Source organism: Schistocerca gregaria, chromosome 7 (genome assembly GCF_023897955.1).
Source record: "Schistocerca gregaria isolate iqSchGreg1 chromosome 7, iqSchGreg1.2, whole genome shotgun sequence".
NCBI classification, from domain to species: domain Eukaryota; kingdom Metazoa; phylum Arthropoda; class Insecta; order Orthoptera; family Acrididae; genus Schistocerca; species Schistocerca gregaria.
Window position 1 is genome coordinate 217,170,143 of NC_064926.1, and position 23,744 is coordinate 217,193,886.

Here is a 23,744-nt window from a genome sequence, read left to right on the forward strand (position 1 = left end):
AATTCTCAAGGCTGTCAATTCAACTAAGTACCTGGGTGTTAAAATTACGAACAACTTCAGTTGGAAAGACCATATACGTAATATTGTGAGGAAGGCGAGCCAAAGGTTGCGTTTTATTGGCAGGACACTTAGAAGATGCAACAAGTCCACTAAAGAGACAGCTTACACTACACTCGTTCGACCTCTGTTACAATATTGCTGCGCGGTGTGGGATCCTTACCAGGTGGGATTGACGGAGGACATCGAAAGGGTGCAAAAAAGGACAGCTCGTTTTGTATTATCACGTTATAGGGGAGAGAGTGTGGCAGATATGATACGCGAATTGGGGTGGAAGTCATCACGGCAAAGACGTTTTTCGTCGCGGCGAGATCTTTTTACGAAATTTCAGTCACCAACTTTCTCTTCCGAATGCGAAAATATTTTGTTGAGCGCAACCTACATAGGTAGGAATGATCATCAAAATAAAATAAGAGAAATCAGAGCTCGAACAGAAAGGTTTAGGTGTTCGTTTTTCCCGCGTGCTGTTAGGGAGTGGAATGGTAGAGAGATAGTATGATTGTGGTTGGATGAACCCTCTGCCAAGCACTTAAATGTGAATTGCAGAGTAGTCATGTAGATGTAGATGAAGTGCCAACTACAAAAGAGTGGCCCCTTTGTCACCCAATACCATCTCGGACTGGAACAGCTGAATCACATCCTTCATCAGGACTTTGATTGTCTGCCATCATGCCCTGAAATTACTGGTGTCCTACACAAGATTCTTTCCACTCCTCCTAAAGTGGCATTCCATCACCCACTGAACCTCCAAAACATTCTAATCCATCCTTACACCACTCCCAATGCATTGCCACAGTGACATGATCCCTGTGTGAGATGTAGGTACAACTGCCCAATTCACCCACTGAACACTCACTATTCTAGAACTGTCACAGGTTTATCTTAACTCATCAAGAACAGGTCACATGTGAAAGCAGCCATGGTGTACACCAGCTCTCCTGCAACCATTGCACAGTTTTTATAGGGGTATGACTAACAACCAGTTGTCCATCAGGATGAATGGCCACTGCCAAACTACGGCTAACAACAAAGTACACCATCTTCTGGCACAGCAGGCAGTTTAACATAACATGCTTGATTTCAATGGTTGCATCACAATCAAGGCCATCTGGGACTTACCCTCCTCCAGTTTTTCTGAACTAATCAGATGAGAGTTATCCTTACAACACATTCTTCACTCCAAAAATTATCCTGCCCTCAACCTACAGTAACCTCCTGCCCCCACACCATTCGCCCAATAATTTCGAACACCTCGTCCTATCACCTCCTCCCTTTCCATACTCACTCATCCTCTACTTCTGCATCTACAGCTACATGATTACTCTGATATTCAATGAACCACCATCAAGCTGTCGTCTTTCTACCGTTCCACTTTCGAACGGCGCGAGGGGAAAAACGAGCATTAAATTTTTCTGTTCATATAGTTCAAATGGCTCTGAGCACTATGGGACTTAACATCTGAGGTCATCAGTCCCCTAGATTTAGAAATAGTTAAACTTAACTAACCTAAGGACTTCATACACATCCATGCCCAAGGCAGGATTCGAACCTGCGACCGTAGTAGCAATGTGGTTCCAGACTGAAGCGCCTAGAACCGCTCAGCCACAGCGGCCAGCTTTTGTGTGCGAGCTCTGATTTCTCTTATTTTATCGTGATGATCGTTACTCCCTATGTAGGTGGGTGCCAACAGAATGTTTTCGCAATCGGACGAGAAAACTGGGGACTGAAATTTCATGAGAAGATCCCATCACAGCGAAAAATGCCTTTGCTTTAATGATTGCCACTCCAGTTCACATATAATGTTTGTAGCACTATCTCCCCTACTTCGCGATAATACAAAACAAGCTGCCCTTCTTTGTATTTTTTCGATGTCATCCGTCAGTCCCACCTGATGCGGATCCCACACCGCACAGCAATACTCCAGAATAGGGCGGACAAGTGTGGTGTAAGTAGTCTCTTTAGTAGACCTGTTGCACCTTCTAAGTGTTCTGCCAATGAATCCCAGTCTCTGGTTTACTCTACCCATAACATGATCTATGTGATCGTTCCAAGTTAGGGTATTTGTAATTGTAATCCCTAAGTATTTAGTTGAATTTACAGCCTTCATATTTGTGTGATTTATCGTGTAGGCGAAATTTAGCGTATTTCTTTTAGTACTCATGTGAATAACTTCAACTTATCTTTATTCAGGGTCAATTGCTACTTTTCGCACCATACAGATATCTTATCTAAATCATTCTGCAAGTCGTTTTGATCATCGGATGACTTTACAAGACGGTAAATGACAGCATCATTTGCAAACAGTCTAAGACGGCTACTGAGATCTTCTCCCATGTCGTTAGATCAGGAACAATAGAGGGCCTATAGCACTTCCTTGGGGAACGCCGGGTATTACTTCTGTTTTACTCGATGACTTTCTGTCTATTTCTCCGAACTGTGACCTTTCTGACAGGAAATCACGAATCCAGTCGCAACAACTGAGGCGATATTCCATAGTCAAACAGTTTGGTTAGAGGACGCTTGTGAGGAACCGTGTCGAAAGCCTTCTGGAGATCTAAAAATATGGAATCAATTTGATATCCCCTGTCGATACCACTCATTTTGTCATGAGTTTAAAGAGCTAGTTGTGTTTCGCTAGAACGATATTTTCTGAATCCTTGCTGATTATGTGTCAATAAATCGTTTTCTTCGAAGTACTTCATAATGCTTTTGTATGTCCATCCATTTAGCAGGACGTCCCTGGGACGACGGCCGTTTACTATCGTGACAATTTTTTTTTTAATGTAATGGTTGTAGTGCTGACACACTATCTGCGAATCTAGTAATACTGGCAACCGATAGGTTATGCATGGGTATCGTATCAACCTGTACCGCATCAAAACAGCCTGAAGACGATGCAATGAAGCGTTGAAACTGGCAGCCACAAAATAAAATAAAATCATAAGAATGGCTGTAGGTGTTTTTATTTTTTGTCACGATACATCATAATGTTCGAATACAGTATATGTTCCAAAATCCTACTGCAAATCGACGTTAATGATATGGGCCTGTAATTCAATGGATTACTCCTACTTCCTTTTTTGGGTATTGATGTCACTCGAACAATTTACCAGTCTTTAGGTACGGATCTTTCTGTGAGCGAGCGGTTGTATGTAACTGCTATATATGGAGCTATTGTATCTTGATTGGAATTCAGGGATATTGACTTCATCTTCTTTGGTGACGGAGTTTCGGTAAACCGTGTTTAATAACTCTGCTTTAGTGGCACTGTCATCAGTGACATCGCCGTTGTTATCGCACAGTGAAGGTATTGATAGCGTCTTGCCACTGTAGTGCTTTATGTATGACCAGAATCTCTTTGGGTTTTCTGCTAGATTTCGAGACAGAGTTTTGTTGTGGAAATTATTGAAAGCATCTCGCATTGAAGTACATGCTATATTTCGAACTTCTGCAAAACTTTGCCAGTCTTGAGGGTTTTGCGTTCTTTTAAATTTGGCATGCTCTTTTCGCTGCTTCTGCAACAGCGATCTGACCCGTTTTGTGCACCATGAGGGATCAATACCAAATTTACGTGGTATATATCTCTCGTTTGCTGACGATAATATTTCTTTGAAATCATTCCACAACTTTTCTATGCTTGCAAGATCAGATCGGAAGGAGTGCAGACTGTCTCTTAAAACGGTGTTAAGAGTATTTTTGTCAGCTTTTTTAAATAGATATACTTTGTGTTTCTTTTTGATAGTTGTAGGAGTTACGGTATTCATCCTGGCATCTACTGCCTTGTGGTCGTTAATCCCTGTGTTCGTCACGATACTCACTATTTGTCCAGGGTTATTTGTCGCTAAGAGGTCAAGTATGCTTTCGCAACCATTTACACTTCGAGTGGGCTCATGAACTAATTATTCAAAATAATTTTCTGAGAAAACATTCAGTACAATGTTGGATGACGTTTTATGCCTGCCGCTGGCTTTAAACATACAATTTTTACAGCATATCGAGGGTAGATTCAAATTACCACCGACTATAATTGTATGGGTGGGGTACCTATTTGAAATGAGACTGAAGTTTTCTTTGAACTGTTCAGCAACTATAGCATCTGAGTAGGGGGGGGGGGTCGATAGAATGATCCAATTAATAGTTTATTCCGATTGTCAAGTATAACCTCTATCCATACTATTTCATAACAAGGCAAACTATTTCTGACAGCAATCTATACTCCACCACCAATTTTATTTAATCTATCCTTTCTGAACACTGTTAGATCGTTTGAAAAAAAATTTCAGCTGAAATTATTTCCGGTTTTAGCCAGTTTTCTGTACGTATAACTATTTGAGCTTCAGTGCTTTCTGTTGGTACTTGGAGCTCTGGTTCTTTCCCAACACAGCTACGACAGTTTATAACTACAATACCGATAGTTTGTACAACTAACTTACTGTGTTTTACCTGCCCCCCTTTTAGACGGACGCCCTTTCTGTGGTTCCCTGAGGCCCTCTAACATAAAAAACCGCCCCGTCCCTTCCACACAGCCCCCGCTACCCGTGTAGCCACTTCATGTGTGTAGTGGACTCCTGACCTATTAAGTGGAACCTCGAAACCCACCTCCCGATGGCGCAAGTCAAGGTATCTGCGGCCTACACGATCACAGAACTGCCTGAGCCTCTGATTCAGATCCTCCACTCGACTCTGTATCAAAGGACTGCAGACAGTTCTATTGGCGATGCTGCAGATGGTGAGCTACGCCTTAATCTCGCAAGCAAGACTTTCAGTCTTTACCTTTTCCACTAGCCACCCATAACAGAGAGAATCTCCTCCAGTCCAAAGCAACACATGTCATTGGTACTGACATGAGCCACCACCTGCAGTTGGCTGCACCCTGTAATCTTAATGGCATACAGAGACAGCCTTTCCACATCCGGAATCATTCCCCCCCCCCCCCCCCCCCCAGTATGCCACGGAGTGCACTCTGGCTTCCTTCCCCTTCTTGGCAGCTGTGTTCCTAAGTGGCCCCCTTATACGCCTAATGTTGGAGATCCCAACTACCAGAGAACCCACCCTCTATGAACGCCCAGACCTTGAGGGCCGATAAGCTTCCTCTGGAAGAGTGTGGATGACCGCATCTGGCTCAGAGACATCGTCAGCCACAGATAACGTCCGACCCTCTATGAACGCCCAGACCTTGAGGGCCGATAAGCTTCCTCTGGAAGAGTGTGGATGACTGCATCTGGCTCAGAGACATCGTCAGCCACAGATAACGTCTGAAACCTATTCATCAAACGAACCAGGGAGGCCCTACGATCGGCCCCTCAGAAAGTTTTCCACTGCGTGCCAGACATTGCAATGATCAAGCACTCGACCACAGGTGAGGGGTCAATCTCAGTGCAGGCAGAGCACGGGGCGGCTACAGCAGTGGACCGAACAGGGGATACGTGAGATGTTCTCAACGTCCCTCAAATCCTCATATCCGACCCCCCACAGTAATGCCCCTTGACAGCAGCCTCAAGCTGTGTGGTGGAAGCCAACACAGCCTGGAGCTGTAAATGAAGGGTCGCCAACTCAGCTCACATCTGTACACACCAATCACGGTTTCTATCCATTGCTGCAGCCGCTCCCATTTGAAGCTCATAAAAATATACAAGAAATGAACAGTGTACTTGCCTTCTTAGCAGTAGGAACACGATGTGCTCTCTCTCTGATGGTCTATCCTCCTTGTGTGTTGCCCTATGCCAATGTACCTGCCCATCCATTTTCGTCCCTGCTCCTCTCCTGTTTCACCTGCTGTTTTTTCCCCCACACTCCACCTCCCAAAACTGTGTATGGCAGTCTCTAGTCCCTGCATGCCCCACCAGACAATTCTATTCTCTGCCCCAACCCACATACTCTGCTGTCCCTCACCCTTCCCCACCTCATTCCAGACTGCTAGTCATGTGACAGTCACATTCCGGTCAGAGCTGCTAGTGATAGTCGTCATGTGTGTGGAAGGTGCGCTTGCTTGTTAAATGTGTGTGTGCTTTCTTTGGTGAAGAAGGCTTTGGCCAAACACTATAATGTGTAACAGTCTTATCATTGCACCTGACTCCAACTCAGTAGTAGCTCATCTCTAAGGTGAGTAGCAATCTGTCCTTTTTCTAATATTGAAATAGTTTATCCATAGTAGTTCTGAGGAATTTTGTGCTGCTACCCTCTTTAACTGCCTTTCTATTTATTTTAGCATTTACATTTTAGATATGTGTCTGTTAAGTATGAAATATTGCATACATGGTTTTAGAATGATTTGTAAAGTTATTGATTTGTAGTTGGTGCTTATTTGCATTTTCAGTATTTAGAACTGATTTCTTTTCTAGCTCCTCTTTCATCTTAACAGCAACAATAACTGATTGATTTGATTTTTATTTAGTCCCATTTGATTATATTATGTACAGAGAAAGTATTTATAATACAAGACAGTTCAACTTAACCTTATTTCTTAAAATATTCAATCTATATGTTATAATTAACAACAGCACTTTACAAGTTAGTTACATCATCATACTACAATATTTCCAAGTGATTACAGTACTACAAACATACAACTAAGAATAGGATTTTTCATTCTTTACATACATAATTCTCTACACTATACAATTCTGTTTCCATCAAGTAATCCTTTAGAAGTTTCTGTAATATCCTTTCACTTGTACTGTCCTGTAGACACTTACGAAAATGTTTCACCATTTGTACACCTGAGAATTGAGGATATTATTCAGCAGCTTACTTTCTGTGTGGTACACTCACCTGGCCTATATTTCTTGTGTCATGTGAACGAATATGTGCATTTTTTCTAGTAATACAGGGTATATCAAAAAGAACCATCCAATTTGGCACACCTATATTTCTGAAACTAATAAACATACACAATGATTTTTTTTTTGATGATCAGGAAACTCAAAGAGTTTTTTTTTTAAATACCTTTTCATAGGTGTTCAATACACCCCTCTTGAGATGCACAATATTTGCCAATGTGGTATTCAAATTGTTCCTACACTGCAGCGAGTGTGTCTTGAGTTACTGCTTCCACCACTGCTATTATGCAGTGGCTTAATTCATTCATTGTTGTTCATAATGTAGGAACACAAACAGAGTCTTTCATAAACTCTCACAAGAAATAATCACATACAGTCAGATCCAGTGATTTTGGAGGACAGTAATGTAAGGCTGAATCATTTGGTCCAGTGCGACCAATCCATCCAACACTTCCAGATGCCAGTGTGGGGGCGCCCCACCCTATTGGTAAATGAAGTCGATCGAATCAGTTTCCAACTGTGGGAAAAGGTGGTTCTCAAGCATATTGAGATATGTGCCTCCTGTAATAGTGTTCTCAGCAAATAAAAATGGAACATACACCTTCTCCCATGAAACTGTACAAAACACATCAAATTTAGGAGAGTCTCTCTCATGTTGTACAAACTCATGTAGCTGTTCTGTATCCCATATTCTCCAATTATGAGGGTTCACCTTTCCATTTAAATTGAAGAAAACTGTCATCTTTCATCTTATCAAGAAGAAATTACAGAACTCCACAAGTTCTTGTTTTTACACAAACAACCTGTTTCTCGGAATTGTTCATGCCATCATCTATTGCTTTGTGCTATGGGTTTCGAAAAAGACGATCGTGTGAAACCCAGCTCGCATCATTCGTCCACGACACTCAGAGGGTTATAGACGCGGATTCCCAAGTAGATGTCGTGTTTCTTGACTTCCGCAAGGCGTTTGATACAGTTCCCCACAGTCGTTTAATGAACAAAGTAAGAGCATATGCACTATCAGACCAGTTGCGTGATTGGATTGAAGAGTTCCTAGATAACAGAACGCACCATGTCATTCGCAATGGAGAGAAGTCTTCCGAAGTAAGAGTGATTTCAGATGTGCCGCAGAGGAAAGTCGTAGGACCGTTGCTATTCACAATATATATAAATGACCTTGTGGATAACATCGGAGGTTCACTGAGGCTTTTTGCGGATGATGCCGTAGTATATTGAGAGGCTGTTACAATGGAACATCCTCGCAGTTTTGATTCCGCCAGTACCTTGTCTCCTAACTTTCAAGCTTCACAGACGTTCTCACATGAAATTTGTGGGATCAGCGCTCCTGGAAGAAACGACAGCAGAGTGTTCACTGATGTAAAACTTCCTGGTAGACTGACACTGTGTGCTAAACATAAGGCTCGAACTCGAGACCTTTGTCTTTAGCAGATAAGTGCTCTACCAACTGAGCAACCCAAGCACAATGCATGACCTGTCGTAAGAGCTGTACTTCTGCCAGCACCTCGTCTCCTACCTATCAAACTTCAGAGAAGTCCTCCTGTGCAACTTGAAGAACTAGGATTCCTGGAAGAATGTATATTGTGGAGACATCACTTAGCCACAGCTTGGGGGCCATGCTTAGCTATCTCAGTTGGTAGATCACTTGCCCACCAAAGGAAAATATCCTCAGGAGCCTTTGTCTGACCCACAGTTTAATATCCCAGGAAGTTTCATATCAGTGCACACTAGGCTGCAGATAGAAAATGTCATTCTGGAAATTCCTCACCTGGCTGTGGCTAAGCGATCTCTCTGCAATATCTTTTCTTCCATGAGTGCTATTCCCAGAAGTTCCACTGGAGAACTTCTGTGAAGTTTGCAAGGTAGGAGACGAGGTACTGGTGGTAGTAGAGCTGTGAGGATGGTTTATGAGCCGTCCTTGGGTAGCTCAGTTAGTAGAGCACTTTCCCACAAAAGGTAAAGGTCCCGCCTTTGAATCTTGGTCAGCCACACAGTTTTAATGTGCTAGGAAGTTTTGTGTCAGTGTACAGTCCGCCGCAGAATGAAAATTTGTTTCTGTTCCAGTTTTGTTTAATCTTTGAACATATTGGTGTGATCTTTCTTTTCTCTATTCATGGACAAAATGAACATTATCTTTTTTGGATTTATAATTAAGTTATTCTGTGTGAGCCACTGTTCCATGTTAGTTGTCGATATAAGTATGCTTTTTTTCCAGTATTTCCAGATTTTCTTCTGATTTGCTAATGTCATGTCAGTAGCCCCGAGTACTTTTTGATTCTTGCCACTGTTTCAGGATTGTTTATAAATAAGTTGAACTGAAGTGGGCCGAATTACAGATACTTGATGCACACCAAACTTGATATTCCTAATTTCAGATCTGAAACCAGATTCTGTTGTCACTTCCTGTTTTCTGTTACTGTTATACGATTTTCTCCATTGTTCATGGCTTTGAAGTTTTTCAGTTAGTGCAGTATGGGTGACTGTGTAAAAAGCTTTAGACAAATTGAGAGGCTGACAGACACAGAGTTTCTTTTGTCTAATACTTCTATAACAGGATCTGTTATATGTGAGACTGCAGCATCATACATTCTTAGTTTCTGAGTTACGTTGTCTGGGACATCATATAGCTAGAGAATAAGTACAAGGGTTTGCTGAAAAGTAATGCTTCTGAATTTTTTATGTGAAAGCTCTTAAACCTATTTAAATGAAACAAATTTTATTAACACTCTACATCTTTATGTCTACATATTTATTTCTCACTCTAGTGGTCCCAGCGACAAACACATTTCTCCCAATGAGAAACCAGTTTCTTGATACCATCACTGTAGAATACTTGACTTCATTCATGGAGCCATAACCTCACTTCTGCTTGCACTGCTTCATCACTTTCAAATTAAACTCCTTCAAGATGTTCTTTAAGTTTTGGAAACAAATGAAAATTGAATGGGGCCATGTCAGGACCCTATGGAAGATGATCGGGTCATTGTCATGCTGAAGGAGAGGGTGATCCATGTATTGATGAACTCTTTGAATTAAAAACTCAATTAGAACATGCTGTTTCTAACACATGGATATAGTTACATTACACACCACCTTGTTACACACTGCAATTTGGAGCTCTCCAGTGACAGAGGCCCGATAATTTGTAAACATGAAGTAAGGATGTAGACTGTTAATCACATTTCTTTTATTTTTATATTTATAAAATTTATTTAAGAAGCTTAAGGAGTTTTTAGATAAAAAATTAACTGGCATTACTTTTCAGCATGCCCTCATAGTACTGGCACGCCATTGGCATTCCATGTTTGACAGTTAGTAGTTCAGATATGCAATTAATTTTATTTCCTTCACTGGTATGCTTAATTTCAGGACACTGCCTGGTATAAGTCATGTACGATCTTATTAAGTCACGGCATTTTTTTCAAATCACGTACCAATAAAATTTCTCCATTAATTGGAAAGATTCAAGATTCTCATTCAAATAGTTTAGATAGATTTGTGGTGTGTCGACTATGGCAAAGCATAACCACTGGTTTTGTATTCAACTCTATGCTGACTTCTTTGGTTCCTCTATCTTCCCTGAATTTTTCTTCCTATGCTTTGTGAAATATTGTGTTTTATTATGTTCTCATGTAGAGTAAATCTGTCCTAATCATTATGCGATTAACTATCGTTTGCTTTGTCTCCGTGAAAAGTTTTCTATCAGCAGCATTGTTTACTATGCTCAATGGACCTCCCATCATTACCAACACACTTGCAAGTGCTTCCACAAGGCATTTCACACCAAGATTATGAAAACCCAGTGCAAAATACAATGCAGACAACCATTCAAATGGAACATGAATGTGCATTTCGCCATATCCACGTGGGCTAAACTATATGATTTCACAACAACGTGGTTTTTGCATCTCACATTGCACATCTCTGCTTGAACTGCCTCAACCTCCGTCTCGAGTGTTTCAGACCTAACGTTGCCATACAGTGTGGCTGCAGTTTGTGTTTCTCTCTGGAACAGACGTTTTGTGGCCAGGACCACACAAACTGTTATGCACATGGACCTTATACTGTGCTTGAGGCTACTTGCACTCTGCACACATCTTCTGTTTTCTGTTACCATTCTGTTTTCGTTATCGGCAGTCACGACCATGCCTGCCACACTGGATAACCACGTTTCTGCACACTAACCCCCAGCACTGGGATCTCAGGCAATGCATCACATATCGCATTGACTACTCTTTCACCCTAGTCACACCTAGCGATATCAATCGCCTCAGCTGCGCCAATCGAACATGTCGGTTCGACTCCTGTTCTGTGCCCTGCATGTTGTTACCGCCAAACTGAGACCAGCGAACTGAGATTCACTCTGTGATGTGTTTGTATGCTCTCCATTGCCACATCTGATGAGGGGGCCACCTTCTACGATTTAAGTCGCCCTTGTCTCCATGGCTACTACTCCCCTGGGTGAGCACTACATCATGGCGGCCCAGGGTGATGACTCCACAACTGTCAACCTGCTGTACTCAAACATTATTTCACCTCTCAACGCCAGCCCAGCTACCTCCAACGGTGGCCTGCTTACTCACACCACTCACTCAGGGGCACCACTCTCAGTGGACAACCCACATATTTGGTTTGCTTTCATCGAGACCTTATTCAACTTGCATACTACATTGGATAGCAATACTCACTTTGTGTGCACAATCACCCATCTCCACGACCATACAGACCTATATAGTGACTTGATCCTTTAAGCCCCCTCCTATCATAAATACTCTGTCACAAAGAACACAATTATGAAGCACCTTTCCTGTTCTTCATCAGAAGCGCTTCATCAAATTATACATGAAGAGTCTCTGGGGGATAGAACTTCTTCACAGCTGTGGCGCCATCTTCGAGCCCTTCTTGATGCCGCCGTCGTGGTGGATCTGGTTCTATTAACCGTCTGGTTCATTAAACTTACATCTGAACTGCAGCTTCATTTGCTGTCAAGTGTGTCAGAACATCTAGACTCCAGATTGCACCTCACTGACCAAGCTTGCACCTTACTTTGACTCTATCAGTTGGCCCATACCGTCATCGACATCTAGAAATAACAGGCGGAAATTTCCGCTCCCCTCTCACCCCTCCCCCTCTTGCTGGAAGAGGATGTGGAAGAGTGAGCGCATGGCCCATGTGCAACACGCAGCCACCAGGCAGTAGCCGACGCCCACTGCCTGCCCCTGATCCTCTCCAAGAGCTGCCGAACCACAATCAGGCAGCGCTGCTACCCGAACCACTCTACCAACAGATGGCACATACGCAGCAGCCACCACCCCACACCAATTCCAGCCATGGTGTTGTTTTCATTCCACATTCGGCTATGCTGCACGTAATTGTCGTTCGCCTTGCTCATTACCAAACTTCACACATGGTCTGGTTTAGTCACGCTGGACTGTGTGACTTCCTCTCGACGCCTATAGATTCAACAGTTGGCGTCTGTCAGGAGAACCACCAGTGCTTGCTTCTACATTTTGGATGGTTTCCCCATCTACAATTTTTTGGTCGACACGAGAGCTGACATCAGTGTCATAGCTGCAGCACTAGCTCTGACAAAATCGACACACACTAAATTGACATTATGTGCCGCAAATAACTCCATTATTGACGTCCTCGACGCACCTGAACTTTCAGTTCACATTGCTCCTGGAATCATTTTTACGTGGACTTTCCATGTGGCTGATGTTGACCAATCCATCTAGACATGGACTTTCTAAAACATTTCGGCTTTTCGCTAAATATTCGAGAATCTGCCTTGCTGCATCATGCTTCAGAAACTTTAATTCAATGGTTGTCTGGCCCTCCCTTCCGCCTTTCCGCTGTCGAGCATCCACTCACGCAATCTTCGGTCGAGTGTTCATCTTAACGGCTCGCCTTACGACACTGCTTGCTCACTCTACTGCCCAGCACGCTGCAACTGACGCTCTCTGTAAGCAAAAAAGCTTCCTCTGGCAACGGATCGATGTGGTATCTGAGGAGTTAACTGTCACCTACCCAACGATGTCACAACTCCATCACGACAGTGCCGAGTGTGGACCCCACAGCAGCTGTCTTAACTACTCAGGTCAGTAACACTACACCTTCTGGTTCCAACTACAGCATTTTCCCCCAGCTCGTGAATTTTCCGTCTTAGTGCCAGATGACTCTTGCCTATCGGGCACTATTACCATAAAATCAATACCACTGAGGGATCTCCTATTCGCCACAGAGCCCTACAGCTCAATCTTTCTTTTTTTAAAAAAAAAAAAAACCTCCGCCTGGCCAATTCTATCGTTAGTGAGCTCCTTAGTTCGGGCATTGTTCACTAATTAGGCAGCAACTGGTCTCCTATATACCTCGCGCAAAAGAAAGACGATTTGTCCAGGCTCCGCGGTGATTGCAGGGCGCTTAATTCTCATTGCAAGACAACTATTCAATCCTTCACATACAAGACACTGTTCTGCTGCTTAGTGGTGCACAGATATTCTATGTTTTGGATTGCTGCAAAGCCTATGGTCAGACTCTGACGGCCCCAGTAATGGAGTCCCCTAGTAATGGAGTCAAGATAAACTACGAGAAATCTAAACAACTAAGCAGTTCTAGGCGCTTCAGTCTGGAATCGTGCGATCGATATAGTCGCAGGTTCGACGTGTCTGATGTCCTTAGGTCAGTTAGGTTTAAGTAGTTCTAAGTTATAGGGGACTGATGACTTCAGATGTTAAGTCCTATAGTGCTCCAAGCCATTTGAACCACTTGAACCTTCCTCAGCCACGCAATTTCAGTGCATGGCATCTGTCCTGCCTAGGAGTAGGATGGTTTGATTAAACATCTTCCCCTTCCCAGTGACTATAGCAACTTGCGGCGGTTTCTCAGCAGTATCAACTTTTATGGACGACACATTCTTCATGCTGCATCACTTCAGGCTCCCATCGTTGATACCCTTAAACACTTCTAACTCCAGAAGGCATGCATGAGACTTTCGATACACTGAAGTCGGCTCTTTCCTGTGGTATCACTTTGGACCATCCTATCACAGATGCTGGTGATGACTGTAATGGCGTGATTTATATGTAGGATGTGTGGTACAGTGACGCAACTCAGATAGCCTCTTGTTGCAGACGTCAACCTCACCTTCCAATGGTGTGCCCCATTACCATAGACATGGCTATAATGACTGAGTACTGGTGGTATAAGGAAACTATACAAGGGAATTGCAGGAAATGCCATAGCCTTCCCACCTATAACGCCTTTAGTGGAAGCAAGTGGTAAAGCTCAAAGCTCAGAGGTGGCAGCCCCACCATACCAATTGGCTGTTGTAGCCTAATAACTGTTTAAAATTAATATATTAAAGAAACTATGAGATGCAGCTGGACAGACCTAATAATAACAACATTTTGCATGAAAAAGGACATGATTATCAGATTCTGGATTCTTAGAACCTTACCAAGATGGGAAGCTATCGCAACTCAGAGAAGTAACAGAGATACTGACTCACCATACAGCGGAGATACTTAGTTACAGATAGGGACAACAAAGATACAATCAAAAAAATGAGCTTTCAGCCAACAAGGTCTATCTTCAGCTGCCAGAGACGGTGGTCATGTGTATGTGAGTTGCATTTGCGTAAGTGTGTGTGTGTGTGTGTGTGTGTGTGTGTGTGTGTGTGTGTGTGTCTGCTTAATTTTTAACAAAGGCCTTGTTGGCTGAAAGCTGATTTTGCGTCAATCTTTTTTGTTATGCCTATCTGTGACTCAGCATCTCTGCTGTATTGTGAGTAGCACCTATCCCTTTCATAATGTTGTTACATTCCGTCCTGGATTTTTTATTGTTAGAGATACATTGTCGATGTTCTGGGAGTAAGCGAAGTGAAATGGAATGAATTTGGAGAAATGAAGATATTAAGTGGGCATAAATTTCTGTATTCTGGAGAGTCAAGTAGTGATGATTCACATATGGAGGGAGGGAGTTGGATTGCTCCTGGGTAAAAGAATGAAGAGCAGCTTCATGAACTGGAAGCTTACGTCTTCAATAATTCTCTTGTTTCATGGAAAGAGTGAGAAGCATCTCCATAGTTATGCATCAACTGGATGAGCTAGTAAAGAGTTTAAAGGCAGCTTTTATGCAAAACTCTAGGAAACAGTAGAGCACCAGCAGGATAGATCTGAATTACAACAGGTGATTTTAATGCAAAGGCAGGTGCAGACAATCTACCATTGGAGCAAGTGACGGGACAACTTGGAGTTGGCAACATGAACAATAATGGAGAGCTTTTGTGGATTTATGTGGAAATAATGAGGTAATTATATGGTGGAACAGTCTTCCCTCATAAAGAACGTCATAAAGTATCATGGGATTCTCCAAATCTTCATTCTCAGACTTAATATAATCATCTAGCCTTTCGCAGAAAGCCCAGAAAATCCCTTATATATGTGAGACACTGGTAATGACTACCATTTTATGACTGCACATGATCACATCAAGACAGCCACCACAAAAAAATATTTCCACACTCAAAAGAAGAGATTTGATGTTGGAAATCTGAAAAACGAAAATAGCAGCCAAGACTTCAAACTAGAACTGAGAAACCAGTTTGAGGGTCTTCACATGGCTCAAGAAGGGGCCATTGGCGACCACTGGGAGAAGGTAAAAATGTCCTTTACAGGCACAGCTGAAAATATGCTTCAGGAACACATGAAAAAAGGAATGGATGATAGAAACAATCTGGAATTATATTGAACAATGTAGATATATAAACTAAAACTGAAAAGTACCAAGACAAGGTTCCAGAAAATTACACTACAGAAGCACTATAAACCTAAGAACATAAGAGTGAAAAAAGTGATCAGGCTAATCGTAGGAAGGGAGTGTCAGATTGTCTGAGCAGGATGGGATGGCAGCAGATGCTGGCAACCTGAAGCAGTCTACAATATCACAAGGACCCTCGCCAAAAACGAATGTCACATCCATTCGACCTATGAAACAATGAATCTGCTTGCCAATAATAATACACAATTTGGAAGATGGTGTAGCACTTCAGACGCTGACGCTGAATAAAGATGATGAGGGAAAGTCCGAACTAGAAAGAGAACCTAGAGAAGAAGATCATCCTGAAATGGTATAAAATACAATTAGTTTGGAGCAACCTTCAAAGTAAGATATCAAGTCAGCAATCGAGCAGTTAAAGAGTGGAAAGGCCCCAGGGGCAGGTAACACTGCACCAGGACATCTGACCTCTGACCTAGACATAGGCACCAATCTTCCCCATCCTCTTTTGATAAAGATCTGGAACTTGGAGAACATACCACTGGAGTGGAGAGGACACCTCATCAAATTGTGCAAAAAAAGGAGACATCACGAACTGCCATAATTGGAGATGAATCACCTTTTGTTATGATTCCAAGCAAAGTGTTGAGATAGATAATCTTGAACAGAATCAAGTTGCAAGTTGAGTGGCAGATAAGAAAGGATCAAACCAGTTTTAGGAATAACCATTCTTGTCAAAAACCACACTTGCTACTGAATAATCCAATGAATTCATCAATATTTTCCACATTCTTTTTGTAGACTTTGAAGGCCTTTGACTCCATTAAAAGGAGTCACATGTGGAAATCTTTGGGAAAGCATGCAATACCAGAGAAGATAGTAAAGTTTGTCAGGGAGACTTACATTAACTCAGGGGTAAAGATATGGAGGCCTTCAAAGTTAAGTCTGTAGTTTTATCTCCGACTGTTTTCATACTGGTGCTGGATGAAGTAACGAGAGAAGTGGTGGAGAAGAAGAAGAAAGGTATATAATAGGGATGTCTGAGCAATTGGAAGATCTTGAGTTTTGCAACAACAACTTTCTCTTCTCATGGAACCGCCCTGACATGGAAGAAGAGCTGCAGGATGATGAACATGAAGCCAAGGTTGTTAAGCTGAAAGAGAATCCCACCACAATGAAGATTATGAAAATCAGTACAAGATATACAAGAAAGAGAGAGCGAATGATGTTGAAAACTTAATCCAGTTCACATACATTGAAAGTGTACTTACCGAAGGTCCAGTAGCAGCTTCTGATTTCAGAGTAAGAATACAAAAGGTTCATGGGGCCTTCACCCAGCCATAATCATTATGGAGGGCAAGAGAGATTAAAGTAAGAACTAAACTATGAATATTTACAACAAATATGAAAGCAGGACTGCTATGCGCTTTTGAAACTTGGGAGGTTACCCCTACTTCTCTTCTTAAATAGATGTCTTAGAAAAATCCTTAAAATATTTCGGTCAAATGTGATATCCATCGAAGACATTTAGAATAGAACTAGAGAAGAATCTATCAAACCTATCACCATTCAAGTCAAGAGAAGGAAATGGAGCTGGATCAAAGATACACCCTCTCAAAAAGCAGGTTGCTGTAGAGAGACATGCTGTCTGCTGGAACTCACGGAGGATAACAGTGCATGAAGAGTCTCAGAAGGAAAGGAAAACATTTGCACACTTGAAGATCCTCGCCCAAAATTGGGCGTGCTGGTGGAGCTTCGTCGAAGCCCTGTAATCTGCATAAGAGTAACGGAAAATAAGCAAGTCAGTAAATAAAACTTACATGTAAAGTTTTTGGTATTGTACTCGCTTGAACTGTTTTATTTTGCCTTATCGACTCATCTGCTACAATCACAAAATGCCTGTTGAGGATGATTGTTATACAGATAAAAAAAAAGTTTTGCATTACCTCGGTTCCGAGAGTTCTGGAACCTGCACAGAAAATTGGATTAGATATCAACATAAACATCGTTTCCGTCCTTTTTATTGCTCATGAAAACAACACACTGCATGTCGTACCACCATACAGGGAGACCTTGAGAGATGGCGGTCCAGATTGCTGTACACACTGGTACCTCTAATACCCAGTAGTACGTTCTCTTGCACTGATGCATCCCTGTATTCGTCGTAGCAAACTATCCACAAGTTCATCAAGGCACTGTTGGCCCAGATTGTCACAGTCCTCAACGGCGTTGCGGCGTAGATCCCTCAGAGTGGTTGGTGAGCCACGTCGTCCATAAAGAGCCCTTTTCAATCTATCTGAGGCATGTTCGATAGGGGTTCATTTCTGGAGAACATGCTGGCCACTCTAGTCGAGTGATGTCATTATTCTGAAGGAAGTCAGTCACAAGATTTGCACGATGGGAGCGCGAATTGTCGTCCATGAAGACGAGAATGCCTCGCCAATACACTACCGATATGGTTGCGCTATCGGTCGGGGGATGGCATTCACGTATCGTACAGCTGTTACAGCACCTTCCATGACCACCAGCGGCGTACGTCGGCCCCACATAATGTCACCCAAAAACAGAAGAGAACCTCGTCCTTGCTGCATTCGCTGGACAGCGTGTCTAAGGCGTTCAGCCTGACCGGGTTGCTTCCAAACACGTCTCTGACGATTGTCTGGTTGAAGGCTATTGCGACACTCATTCGTGAAGAGAACATGATGCCAATCCTGAGCGGTCCATTCGACATGTCATTGGGCCCATCTGCACCGCGTTGCATGGTGTCATGGTTTGCAAAGTTTGACCTCGCCATGGACGTCGGGAGTGAATTTTGCCATCATACAACCTATAGCCCACAATTTGAGTCGTAACACGACGTCCTGTGGCTGCACGAAAATCATTATTCAATATGGTGGTGTTGCTGTCAGGGTGCCCCTCGAGCCATAATCCGTAGGTAACGTCATGCACTGCAGTAGTAGCCCTTGGGCAGCCTGAGCAAGGCATGTCATCGATAGCTCCTGTCTTTCTGTATCTCCTCCACGTCTGAACAACATCGCGTTGGTTCACCCAGAGACGTCTGGACGCTTGCCTTTTTGTGAGATCTTCCTGGCACAAAGTAACAATGCGGACGCGATTGAACCACGGTATTGACTGTCTAAGCATGGTTGAACTACAGACAACACTAGCTGTGTGCCTCCTTTCTGATGAAATGACTGGAACTGATCGGCTGTCGGACTCAACCCGTTCCCCGCTGTCTAATAGACGCTGCTCACGCATGGTTGTTTACATCTTTGGGCGGGTTTAGTGACATCTCTGGACAGTTAAAGGGACTGTGTCTGTGATACAATATCCACAGTCAATGTCTATCTTCAAGAGTTCTGGGAACTGGGGTGACGCAAAACTTTTTTTGATGTGTATATTTTCTCAGGATCTACATTACTTCCACCAACGTTTAGTTGGCACATATCCTCTGCCTATTTCGCCACTGTTCCTCTCTTTTCATTTATGGAAGACCGTAAATCTTTTGAATAGTTCTCCGCTTCATCTACAGCTGTCTTAATGAAAATGACCTTTGTTTCTCTGATGAATCTACACTGTTATATTATTTTATACAGATGCTGTAGGCACCAGTCCCTTTTTTGCTTAGAAATGCCATAATACATTCCCTGTACGGTTACCTCTCTAGTCACCCAAATTTTAATTTATGGCACTTTTTACTAACATTTTGTTGAGAGGACATGCAACAATGTGACAGTAATCAAATAAAAAAAACCTGGCCCTATTTGGTATTTGCTTAATATGCTACTTCCCACATTTCTTTCACTGACTATTTAAAAGAAGAATGATGTATTGTGAGTTAGCGTGCCTTTTCTGTTTGATTCCACCATGCTTAATGTTAATCTCTATCACCATGGCAAAATGGTCTGTTAGTATGGAGTTTACTACCTGAATGTTGTAGTAAAGTGGTAGTATATTTGATGTTATGCAATCAACAATGGTTTCACTATGTTTCTTACTCTGGTGTATATATCTGTTTTTATCTTAGGTTGTAGATAGGCAGCAAGTCTAGTAGTGTCTTAGTATTGTCTGTATTTTACCTTTCTCTTAATGTCTCTAAAAATGTAAAATTCTGATATTAATTTTGTGTATTGTCTGAGCCATGTTTTTGTTCCTTGAAGTGGGTAAATTTGCATTTTAGGAAAATTTCTTACTTGAGAACTGGCCCAATGGAAATGGAAATGCAACGGTAGTAGACAATGTCAGGCTATTGTTGGTGCATCACTGTCAAATGCCAATTAATACAAATCAGTTGCAGTGTTACGTGGCTTTATGCTTAGTTACAGTTTCATCAGTTGATTTGTTTTCACAATGTAACGCCAGCGGTTTACGTCCTTCTTCGTTGCTGAGCGATGTAGCACCTTCCGTTCTGACGCCACAACTCTTCCTTTCCTATATCTTTACTAATTTTAATCTATATAAATGATGAACTATTGCTTTTGCCGTTTAACACCTTTTTAATAACTGTGGAAGTATTACAGGCATCGGGTCCCAGCTAATGTGTTACCCGCCTACACGTTTTACAAGAACCTTTTTAGACTCAATCGATCTGTTTTACAAAGAGAAATCAGAATATCTCTTCCTTTGACGTTGTGCAACAACGACCTAGGAAGCTCGACGCCATCGCGGCCCAGGCTCTTCCATGGCTCGCGGTAATTTGCAGCATTCGTTTTTTTCCTTGCCCACTTGCCCCTACGTCGAACTTTCGTGGTGATCGTTGGGCAACGTCTTCCATGTCATCTGCAACATAAACAAACTTTCTTCCCACAATATTTCTGAAAACCCAAAAACGAACTTAAAGAACATAATAATAATAACCGTTCTTACAATTTTTCGTATAAGTCTTGGTCGATTTAATGAGTGGTGGGAGAGGCCTAATCCTTGTGACACCACACAATCTATATACTCCCTAATCTCCTTTGCTGTAATGATGTTTATCTTTCCTACAAATAAATAAAATGTAAAGCACGACTATAATTTGAGAACTAAAAGCAAACTGTACAAAGGTTTCAAATCACCCAGACATATTACGTCTTGTTATGTACTTAAACTAGGGATATCTATGGAATGAACATAGCTTAATGTGCATATCTCCACTGTTAAACTCAGATGGTCAAATGAGTTCAGCATAACGTCATATCTTTAGATTTTATGCTAAGACTAAAATTTAATATTATATGTATCTACCTGTTTTACATGTGTATATGTTAGTGGTAGCAACTGCTATTCCTACAGATGCAAACTGAAATTCAGGAAATGAGGAAACACTACTTTACATAGGTAAGTACCACAAAGGCCTTATTATAGTTATCACACTTATAAGGGAGTACATCACATGTTGAAAATAACTAGACACAGTGCTAAAAAGAGGTAATTGCATGTTGCTGTATGGCTATATATTTATGAGGCAATGATTATACAAATTTGTTAATGTGGGAATGTACTGAATGTCAACTAGTTGTATGTGTACACATTTGGGGCAATGTTCCTCTACAGATAAGATTTATATATGACAGACTGAGTCAGATTTATCAAACCATTGTGTACACGAAAATACATAGTTTTATTAAACTTTCTTCAGATGGCCACACTACTCATTTTGATTCTGACGCAACGTTTCTAGTAAGAATATTCCGTCCAATATGGTAGACGATGAATTTTTCGTAGGCAGCTAATGTAGTAACTATTTTGAAAGGCAATCAGCTTTTTGAAATAATGAACGTCATGGCATCTTTTCAGAGACCGCAACAACCAGAGACAACACAGGCGTCACAGAGTTTAATTTTGCCTGATAATTTTGAGATGTATTACTTACAGACTAGCTCTCTGTTGTAATTAAATTAAGGAATTATTAATTCACTATAGTAGCAATGGGTGTTTTACAGGAAGTATAGTACATTTACTGAATTATTGAACACTGTTTTTGTTCCTCCACTCCTGCTCCTTCTTTTTTCCACACACAAATACCATTTTTATGATAAGGTGATAATTAAATATTTTATTGGGGGATACACATGGACAATAGGTTGTCAACATTTATAGTGGACAGCCATAAACCTTTTTATTTTGTTGGAGTATCGTTAATGTACTTATGGGTCATTTCTTAACTAGATGCTGTTGTAATTTAATGTCTTCTAAATATATAAGTAACAGTTGCTTTTAAATATATAATTATGGCTTTACAATTATTCTAGCATCTATGTGTAATATAGGGGGAGGGGGACGTAACTGGAGATGTAAGATCTTCACTCTGTTCTTCCTCGTTTTCTACAATAATCTCTACTTAAAAGTGTAACTTTTGTTTTCATATTATAAACCCCTATTCACAAATGTCTGAAGTAAGCATGCCATTGCTGGTGGAGACACATCCAACAGGTAAGAAACATGAAAACTACTTCAAAATAAGTCATTATAAGGTAGCACTTCGTACAGTTGTCTCACAAGTGAATGTCGTAATATTACATCGCCCCATTTTCGTTCATAATGAAAACAGTAGTTTCAAATGATGTATTCATTTACAGATATGTTGTGTCTCGTGCATAACCTCAATGCAAACAGTTTTCTTGTTGAATTAAATTAGTTAAACTGTGTGCAACTCATTGAGCTGTAGTCCATCAGATGATGTAAGGAGTTGAGCACTGCAGATTAGTTAACATCTACACTACAAAATGTGAATTGCATACAAAGTAGCTCTAATCTAATGTCTTTTTGTGTTATTGTCTACTGCATGATTTGATTTCAGATAACACAACTTGCAAAAATCCAATACGAGTTTTAAGAAGCCCACTACATCCTACATTGGATTTAAATGAAAGTTCTTTACATGAATCTGACTCTAGTTTTGCAAGCTTGCAGTTACTGTAAAATGAAACAACTGGTAAGCAAATTAATTACTTTGTTCATAAATTTTCTCAGTATTGTAATGTAAACTTCAAATATTGCATTACCTGTTGACATCATCCTCTGCCACACATAATCTAAATCTTATGTAGGGGCAACCTAAACTTATTTTTACACTAGGGTCAGCAGTGCTTATAATTATAGTTTCACAAAATAATATTTTGTTGGCAGCACAATACTTGATGTTAAATGTAAATATTTTAATAGCTTGCAGTGTTCACACCGGTCAACTTAAAAAGATAGGTAAATGTAATTTAAAATTCTGTCATTTCTGTGAAACAAACATTTTTAATTCTTTTCTTCTATAGTTGATGGCAGATTATCCAGGAGGTGGTCCATCAGCTACACATGTATCAGATACCTCACAATAATGTTCTTTGCATGCTGTAGTTGAGTTCCAGGTTTTCCCAACACATAAGCACAAGTGTAACACTAATGCCCACAATCCACATCATAAAATATACTGCCTTTCTAAAGAAATTAATCATGTCTTTCTAAAAACTGATGCATATTCATTAACAGTTATAGCCACAAAGGTGTGACGTAGAATTTAACTCATTTCCAATGATACAATAACATGAATATTTATTTATTGCAGGAGACCAGTCAGGCTGAAGCAAGTGGAAACGGCAGATGGTATCACTGTCTGTATCAGCTAAAAAGTTGGGTCCATGGGCCAATGCGAAGAGAGAGTTAGCTGAACTGCAACTGGTGCTCCTCCAAAAGCAGCATGACAAGTCCCAGAGGAGAGAAGAAGAGCTCTTTCAATTAAAGAAAGAAAGCCTAGAGCTGAAAATTAAGATTAGAAAAGAAAACTAAAGAAATTATTGTCTCAATAAAAACAAATTCATGTAAACATTTTATTTTCAATTAAGTCAGATAAAATAAATTTTCATTTAATTACAAAAGAGAATTTAAGTAATTAACAAATGTGTCTCTTGTGGCTTGCTGTCCATTGTCTTGTGCATCCTAGCCTCTTTCATCTGCAATAGACATATCAATGGCTGCCTGGAATACACGATCGAGAGGAGGCAATCCCTTATTCATGTCTATTGCCATATTGTGCAGCACAGCACATGCAACAATTATTGCCTCAGCTCTTTCAGTCTGTAGTGTTATTCCGTTAGAGAGAACTGGAAAACGTCTCTTCCAAACACCATATGACCTCTCTAC

At 41.2% G+C, this 23,744-nt stretch overlaps 1 long non-coding RNA gene across 1 annotated transcript; it reads left to right on the top strand.

Annotated features, from left to right (window-relative positions):
- Nucleotides 1-21,972: 21,972 nt before the first annotated feature.
- Nucleotides 21,973-23,473, top strand: LOC126281496 (uncharacterized). The gene is made up of 3 exons (XR_007551278.1): nt 21,973-22,046; nt 22,414-22,548; nt 23,170-23,473. It is a non-coding gene; the product is annotated as an uncharacterized LOC126281496 (long non-coding RNA).
- Nucleotides 23,474-23,744: the final 271 nt, after the last annotated feature.